Raw genomic sequence first — 9,211 nt, 5'->3', positions numbered from 1 at the left:
TTCTCTCTCTCTCTCTCTCTCTCTCTCCTCTCTCTCTCACTCTCTCTCTCTCTCTCTCCTCTCCTCTCTCTCTCTCTCTTCTCTCTCCTCTCTCTTTCTCTCTCTCTCTCTCTCTCTTTTCTCTCTCTCTCTCTCTCTCTTTTCCTCTCCTCTCTCTTTCTCTCTCTCTCTCTTTTCTCTCCTCTCTCTTTCTCTTTTCTCTTTTCTCTCTCTCTCTCTCTTCTCTTTTTCTCTCTCTCTCTTTTCTCTCTCTCTCTCTTTTATAAAATTATCTATTGTAACTTTGTAACTTTAATAAAAGTTAACTTTAGCTTATTAAAATTGATAAAATGCATTTGTTTACTTTGGTACCTTTATAATGAATCGACTGTAGCTCACCAGCTCCGTGCCATTCTTCCATTTGAAACACTATTTTTTTTTAGTTTCTGCTCAGGTAACACCATCAGCCCATGCTGAGGCCTTATCAACACCTGGGGGTAAATGTATGAACCCTCCGATTTCTGCAAGTCGCCGGAAATTTGCAGGTAAAATTTAAAGCGGCGATGGCTTGTAAAGAAACTAGAAATCTGTAATATAATTAAATATATAATGTCACTACACAGTGTACTTACCAGTTGTAAATGGGCTCTTCCCAGTTGTTGAAACAGGTAAGTAAGGCAGTAAGGCAGCCCTATCATGCCTCTCCTGTGTGTACTGAACATATCTAACTAATATAACTGTACTGCACATCTCATACATTGCTGTTAACAAACTCTCTTCCTTGTGAAGAATTCTATTCTCTATACACTCTAAGGAGAGGTTATCAGTAAGGGAGAACTGGAGAGGAGGAGGAAAAAGTAAGCAACAGAAGCAAGAAGAGAAGGAGGGTATCACAGAGAGGGTTAAGGAAGAGAAAAGTGTGGGAAAAGAGGAGAGAGATAGCAAGAGACAGAAAGGAGAGGCGATATGGCAACTGGGCACCCGGGTTGGAAGAGAGGAGGCTCCCCTGGCATACAATGGAGCAGGTTCACGGCAGCTGCCGCATGGTGCTGTATGTAAGTTATGTTAAGGAGAAGAGTCCCATGGATGTCCGCAAGTAAGAGGGTGGACTGCTGCAAGTGGCCGCATTAAGAGAGAAGAGACCCTCAGCAGTCAGAGGGCTGCTGCAGAGAGGCAGCATTGTGTGTAGAGGAGGGGCTGAGAGAACATGGTAAATAAAGTGTCAGAGCCCATGGGAAAATTGCCCCCACAGAGGAGGGGGGAGTAGGGCTGAGAGTACACTTGAGAGGAAGTGTCAGTGCCCCAAGCAAGTGAGGTATCACCCCGATAGAGAGTGGTGAAATACAGTTGGAAGTACATATAAATAGTATCGGGATTGCAGATGAGAGAAGATGCCATAGATGTGGGAAAGGTCTCATTTACACCCTTGAGATACCATTAAGCAGGGCCATAATGAGGGAGGTGCAAGTGGTGCACCCACTATATGCCAAATCACCACCAAACAATGATGGGCTGTATTTGCCCACTGATAGAGAGCCGGCGCAAACTTGCCTTCAGGGCGCTGTCAGAATAGAGGAGACAGGAGAATCCATCAGAGAAGCAACAAGAAGGAGGGGCAAGAAGATGCGGGAAGAAGAATCCAGAAAGAATAAACAAAGAGAAGAAGAAGAGAAGCTCAGTAAGGTAATAAAAATACTGCAGGGACTGGAGAGAACAGGAGGGAGGGCTGGAGAGGAGGGGCATGGAGAGAACAGGAGGGAGGCTGGAGAGGAGAGGGTCTGGAGTAAAAAGGAGGGAGGACTGGAGAGGAGGGGCGTGGAGAGAACAGGAGGTGAGGGCTGGAGAGGAGGGGCGTGGAGAGAACAGGAGGGAGGCTGGAGAGGAGGGGCGTGGAGAGAACAGGAGGGAGGCTGGAGAGGAGGGGGTCTGGAGTAAAAAGGAGGGAGGACTGGAGAGGAGGGGGTCTGGAGAGTTGGGAGGGCTGGAGAGGAGGGGGAATGGAGAGATCAGGAGGGAGTGCTGGAGAGGAGATGGGATAGGGAGGAGGGCGTCTGAAGAGAACGGGAGGGAGGGCTGGAGAAGAGGGGGCATGGAGAGAACAGGAGGGAGGGCTGGAGAGGAGGAAGGGAGGTCTGGAGAGGAGGGGGTCATGAGAGAACAAGAGGGAGGGCTGGAGAGGAGGGGGTCTGGAGAGTTGGGAGGGCTGCAGAGGAGGGGGAATAGGGAGGAGGGCGTCTGGAGAGAATGGGAGGGAGGGCTGGAGAAGAGGGGGCATGGAGAGAACAGGAGGGAGGGCTGGAGAGGGGGAAGGGAGGTCTGGAGAGGAGGGGGTCAGGAGAGAACAAGAGGGAAGGCTGGAGAGGAAAGGGTCTAGAACAAGAGGGAGATTCTGAGGTTGGAGAGAATGGATTGCAAGTTCCGAACAATGACGACCTCATCCTAGGCCTCCACTGAACAAGAATGAAGAACATGTCAAAAATGTTCCCCTGCTGTTTAGAATACTTGCTACAATAACCCCCCCTTACAAGGAGCCCCTATCCGTCCAATGTCTGGCTTTGAGTCCTACAATGGAATTGCAGCCCAACTATCCATGGCTGCTGGAAATGCAATATTTGGGTTAAGCCCTATATATTATATCTACTTTTTACATTGTTTTATTGTGTAGGTAACAATACTGTAAACTCATCCCAACTCTGTATTCATATGATGACAATCTGGCGTTTACTGTCTTACTGCTGTCTATCCCCCCCCCCCCCCATCTTCCTTTCTTCCTTTGTTTCTCTGTAAAACATCTTTACTAAAAATCATTGAAACATAAAACACAAACACAGGAAGGACATGGGCACAGAGTATATGAAGGGTTAAGTCTCTTGAAACATTTATTTTCAGTGTTTGGCAATGTTTATGTTGGTATTCAAGATAATCACATACAGCTAAACACATACCTGCTGGATGCTCTCTCCCTGATCTTTCATTAGAGGCATCTACACTCTCCCACAGCAGCATCTAATGAATGTTACATGTGTGATTAAGGTGCATCGTCCGTGCGGCAGGTTTGATTCTGTGTAATCTGCCTTTCAGAGCAGCTTCAGCGTGAATTCCATTAATTGGCTGAATTCTTCCAGATGTCCTTTGAGTTTTACAGGAATTTCGATGTGCCGAGCAGCAGGGGGAACAAGAAGCAATAAACTGTTAACAGGCCTTCATGACTAAACGAACGCTGTCTTCATTTTCATTAATAACACATCTCAACTCACCCTCCCAATGTTTTGATTTCCGTGCGTCAATCTTTGTGTAGAGGTAGAACAGAACTCCTTTGCCATTGTTGTTTAATTCTACATTATGCTCCAAATTATATCTAAAGAAGGAAAATCACTGATTGAATCTATGGAGAAAAATACTTTAAATATATAAACATGACTTTTTATTTTGTTACTACTGATATTGTGGTGGTTTAACATAGGATACAACTAAAATACAAGAATATTTTAAAACAAAATATATTTTTATGATGGTGGCAAAGAATTTTTTCATAGCATGACGCAATAGTATGTTGGAATTGTATGTCCAATAACATATACACTTAAAATCCAAGGGCAGATCTCCAGGGACTGGGTACCGAAAAGGGAGCTAGAGAGAGAGAGACAGAGCCATCTTGTGTGATATTACCAGACTGTGAGAAGGGACCAGCAGAGCAAGGTGGATGGAGCCCTGGTGTCAGCCCCACTTTGGACCCAGTAAGAAAGGAGGACAGGAAAAAAAAAAAAAGGGATACAGAACCTTAACAAATACTGAGGAAGCCTAGACTGTAGGGAACGGTTTACAAGTGACCTGTACTAATGAACCACCAGGGAAACCCAGTGAGGACTTGCTGCAGTGAATATTCTAAGTTCTTCCCCGGTCAGAGAGTCTCCTGACCTGGTTGAATTGCCGGTGAGTAGAGAGCATGGCAAGCAGTAGGAGGTTTGGTCTATGTTTATGTTATGTTCGTTTTATCGCTACCAATAAACATTATCCAATACGATTATTGTGGTTCCAAAGCACAAAGAGATTTAATAGCAAAAGATAGCATGATTTATAGTAAGCCATGCTGAAGCATAAAAGATGTAACAATAAATAGGAAAGTATAAACCCGAATACATTATGTATGTGCTTTCCCTGGACCCAGGTTCAGATACAGTCATGTTGCCTGCTGTCAGGAAAAGAGGAAGAAGACACTGGCCCAGGGAGCTTATATGCAGTGTCGGTTCACAAAAATAGTGATGATGTCACAAATACACACAGATAACACCAAGAGAGGTCTTCATTGGACCAGGGTTAACGATGTTCCAGTTGTCAGCTGGTCATAGGTCAGTTCATTTGATCTTTTCCAAGGGTGGGGGGCAACTTACTACAACTGTTGCCTACGTGTCTTTTCGACGAATAACCAGTTTAAACTGACCCATAAACAAAGTACTTCTGAGTATTAATCTCCTATTGCTCATAACTTGTGACCACTAGATGCGATCGCTACTCTGTCGAAATCGGTTTAATGCTGGTGAAATAAGCTTTAATATGGGACCAAACTCTTTACCTTTTAGAGAACCTGAACCATAAATACCTTTACAATAGTTTTATCTCTGTATAAATAATCTCTTATACATTTTACTAATAAATACATGTGGATTGGAACCTTAATAAATGTGTTCTATTTACAAGTAGAAGTGTGAATGTAAATGTGTGTGTTATTAATCCGTGTGACTGCGTCATTGCACATGGCGTACTAATCACAATCGCATGGTAAAACATTATTCATCAATTTAGTTTACGTCATCCAATTATTTAATTTCCACATTTATTACTGCTGATTCCGGGATCCGGCTCTACTATGACAGATAAGTGTGCAACCATTTGACACCTACATACAGGGCCGGATTAACCATAGTTCTAACTGGGCTACAGCCCAGGGGCCTATGGCATCCAGGGGGCCCTTGAAAGTGCTCAGCAGCAGTATTGATCGGTTGGGGGCAGGGGCGCCCCCGGCGCGATCAGTGCTGCTGAGCACTTTCACTGCGGTCCTTCTCCGGCGCGCTGTATTCTCCTTACTGAGGAGATCTCGTGAGTCTCACTCTCACGAGATCTCCTCAGTAAAGAGTGTACAGCGCACCGGAGAAGGAGGTAAGTGCCGGGGGAGGGGGAACTCGGATCACGGGGGGGGGGGGCGCGGGCAGCTCGGATCATGGGGGGGGCCCTCACAGGGGAATGGAGGCCCCCTTAGCCCAGGGGCCTCCATTCCCTTAATCCGGCCCTGCCTACATATATATATTAAATGCATGACTGAGTTACACGTGCAGATCAATACTATTCAGAAGTCTCATAGTTGGTACCACTACATTCTATCTCAAAACAAAGCCATAGTTATCTTCAGCCAATTAGTGATTTTCATTTGAAAGACTACTTAAGATTTCAGGAAAATCAACTTCTTCTAAGTTCATGTAGCCCAGGTTAACAAACAAGTGCACCGATACACAAGGTAGGCAGTGCTAATATACTGTTAGCATAATTTAACTAGCATAAGGGAGTGTTCTGCGGCATAGAAAGTGTGGTGTGAGCTGTAGGATTGTATATTGTATGGGTAAAGGAGGTTTATATCCCAATGTTTACTGACTGAGCTGTGGTGTAATTTAGCAATGTTTGCTAACTATGTGAGAAGTAATACTTTTCGGGGTGGTAGGTCAGTGTTGTAGGGAAGTTGAGTTTAGTTTATCCCATTGTGTGGTATTGTTTTATCCCCAGATATATTCCATTGAATTCTAATTCTACTCTGTTCAATTTAATTCAAAATTAGTTAATTCTATCCAACTCTGTTCAATAATTGGTCATCAAATTTATACTATAATTTTTTACTGATGCTACCATACTGCTCCTTAACTTTTAAAGTTTGATAGATTATTACCGTCTTCCCGCAGTGAGCTTTAATTACTGTCAAGCAAACAGGTTTAATTTTGGTGACTAGTTGTGACTGTCAGAGTGGTAGGACTGTAGGGCAATATGAACAGTACATTAAACTGTCCTCACAGATAGTAAAGTTAGTGCTTAAGAGTCATTGTTTTATTTCCACTGTTGTTGCTCCACTTTACCCTTATTGAATTAGTACTGCAAATAGTATTGTTGGCATCTTGAACTCTTCTGTAGCACATCACCAGTTCATTTTATACGTACTCCTTTATTAACTTAATAAATACACCACAGTGACTTTTACTTATATATTTTTGAGAGAGCATCCGCATTTTTGTGCAGTGCTCCCAATCTGTGCTCCATGATTAAGGGTTACAGCTGCAATACCAAGAACCATCGGGTCACTCTGGCATTGATTTCTTTGTTCATTTTGCATCCACTTTAATGGCGCCTGCTCTGTCACCAGGGTAAACTCCCTTTCCAATACTGGAGGGTTTCCACAGCCCATTTAATAGCAAGACATTTTTGTTCTACAGTCGTATACTTTTTCTCCCTTGTTCCACCACCTTTATAATTATCTGTTTTAAAGTACAATTAAAGTGTTCCACCAGCCCATAAATTTGCGAGTGATAGACCAGAGTGCAGAGGGCTTTTACGCCACGTAATTTTTCTTAATTCTTTAGGGCACTCCTTTCATGTAAAAGTTAGTCAGTTAGAATTCTTTTGGAATTCCCAACCTCATATAAAGATGTAGTAACTTCTTGGCTATAGTACTTGATTTGATATTACGCAGTGGAACTGCTTCCGGATACCATGTGGCATAATCAAGAATCACTATGACATACAGGTGCCCCCCAGGCAGTTTTTCGAATAGACCCACCAGGTCCATACCTATCCATTCAAAAAGGACTTGAACCACTAGAACAGTAGTTAAAAGGGCCCTCTAAGCAGGTTTTGAAGAAGTTTTCTGAAATATTGGGCAGGACTGGGAGCACCTTTTTACTGCCAAATGTATTCCCAATGTTAGGGTTCCCCGTGTGAAAACCACAGACAATAGTTGCAAATGCAAACAAAGTGTCTTTATTATAACAAGGATTTCACAGGTTTTAAATAGATACAGTCAGTGGTTAAATGCAGATACATGTAATACTAGGTATAGCTTTGGAGTTGGAGATACTGGATAACAGGATTGCCAGGAGTAACAGATGGGATACAGGCACAAGAAGTCTGAATACCAGGATAGACAGGAGAAACGAGGCACTGGATATCAGACACAAATGGGGATGTGCAGATGCAGATTACCAGGTTTAGCAGATGACAGGAGGCACCAGATGATCTACGGAAGAATCAGGAAAAGGTGGGTCATGAAAGCCATGGGCCAAAAGGCAGAAGATACAAAAAATGCCACAGAGTAAGCAGGGGCAAGGTCAAACATATCCGGGGGGTCTGAGTCACTAGAAATGATGCAGGGTGATGAAACAAAGCAGGAGTTAAAAGCCAGGGAGAAGTCAGGATCCACACAGAAATAACAGCAGCAGCAAAATCAAAGGAACTGGCACTGGACTGTTGGAAAAGGCAGTCTTAAAAAGGCTAGAAGCACAATCCTGATCTGATGATGAGGACATAACCGTTTGCAGGCAGGGAAAAACTGTCCTGTTGTAAGTGTAGCACCTCTGGTAGCACAGAGGTACTGCAGGCCAAATTCAGACATAAAGACAGAATCCTAACACCCAGCCAATAAAACCATAGTAATGTTCTGTCCTGGGTTTTATTTTCTCACAAATGTCCACCACAAAAATATGTGTGCATCTTTCAAAACTAAAGGAACGTGTACCTGCAGTAACAACAGTTGATCAACATTTTTCTCTTGAACAACACATGCTCTATACAATAAATCCGCCTTAACAAAAAATAAAGGTATACCTTCTGCTGGCCTGGCAGCTTTCACCACACCATTAAATTCAACAACATACACTATATGGACAAAAGTATTCGGACGCTTGACCATTACGCCAACAGGGACTGTAATGACGTATTCAAATACATATACTTTAATATGGAGTTGGTCCCCCTTTTGAAGCGATAACAGCTTTCACTCTTCTTGGAAGACTTTCCACAAGATGTTGGGTTGTTTCTGTGGGAATTTGTGCCCACTCATTCTGTAGAGCATTTATGAGGTCAGGTACTGATGTTGGACGAGAAGACCTGGCTCGCAATCTCCGTTCCAGTTCATCCCAAAGGTGTTTGATGGGGTTGAGGTCAGGACAGGTTCTTCCAAACCAAACTCATCAAACCTTGTAGCCCTTGTTTTGTGCACTGGGGCACAGTCATGTTGGGATAGGAAAGGGCCTTCCCCAAACTGTTGCCACAAAGTTGGAAGCATAGTATTGCCCAAAATGCCTTGGTATGCTGACAAATTAATATTGCCCTTCACTGGAAATAAGAGGCCTAGTCCAAACCCTGAATAACAGCGCCATAACATTATCCCTCCTCCACTAAACTTCACAGTTGGCATAATGCAGTCAGGCAGGTAACGTTCTCCTGACATCCGCCAAACCCAAACTCACCCATCTGACTGCCAAACAGAGAAGTGTGATTCGTCACTCCAAAGAACACGGTCTTGGTGATGTGAGGCTTGCATGCATCTGCTTGGCCATGAAAACTCATTCCATTAAGCTCCCGCCACAAAGTTTTTGTGCGTACATTAATGCCAGTGGAAGTTCCGAACTCTTCAGCTATGGACTTTAACACACCATGCACCTTAGCAGTCATTGACCACACTCTGTGATTTTATGTGGTCTTCTGCTTTGTGGCTCATTTGCTGTTTTACCTAAATGCTTCCACTTTCTAATAATATCACTTACAGTTGACTTTGGAATATCCAGCAGCGATGAAATTTCACAAACCATCTTTTTGCAAAGATGGCATCCTATCACAGTACCACGCTTGAAGTCACTGAGCTCTTCAGAACGACCCATTTTGTATCACAAATGTTTGCAAATGGAGACTGCACAGCTAGCTGCTTGATTTTATACACCTCTGGCAATGAGTCTGATTGAGAAACCTCAATTCAACAATTAACAGGTGTGGCCAAATACTTTTGTCCATATAGTGTAGATATTGTCATAAGATCGGGTTATTGGTACCATCTCCTGGTGTTAGCCAGGTAAATCACACCAGTCAAGTGTCTTGGTTTGCCTCAGTTAGATTTATTCTCAAGGCATAAAATAAACAAACAAAAACAAAAGTCCTAGCCTGTTTGGCTTTTAACTTAACACACAGGAACATCCTCTCT

The 9,211-nt window shown here is 43.4% G+C and overlaps 1 long non-coding RNA gene across 1 annotated transcript in view; it reads right to left on the bottom strand.

The window, feature by feature from the left end:
- Positions 1–2,928: 2,928 nt before the first annotated feature.
- Positions 2,929–9,211, bottom strand: part of LOC142109070 (uncharacterized) — a 109,804-nt gene continuing 103,521 nt past the window's right edge. The window contains exons 3-4 of the long non-coding RNA XR_012680270.1: positions 3,237–3,337; positions 2,929–3,109 (exon numbers count right to left, since the gene is read on the bottom strand). This is a non-coding gene — a long non-coding RNA (uncharacterized LOC142109070). The remainder of the gene's footprint in view (positions 3,110–3,236; positions 3,338–9,211) is intronic.

Source organism: Mixophyes fleayi, chromosome 12 (assembly GCF_038048845.1).
Source record: "Mixophyes fleayi isolate aMixFle1 chromosome 12, aMixFle1.hap1, whole genome shotgun sequence".
Classification (NCBI taxonomy): Eukaryota; Metazoa; Chordata; class Amphibia; order Anura; family Limnodynastidae; genus Mixophyes; species Mixophyes fleayi.
The sequence above is the reverse complement of the archived record's forward strand: the minus strand, read 5'-3'. Positions and strand labels throughout refer to the sequence as shown.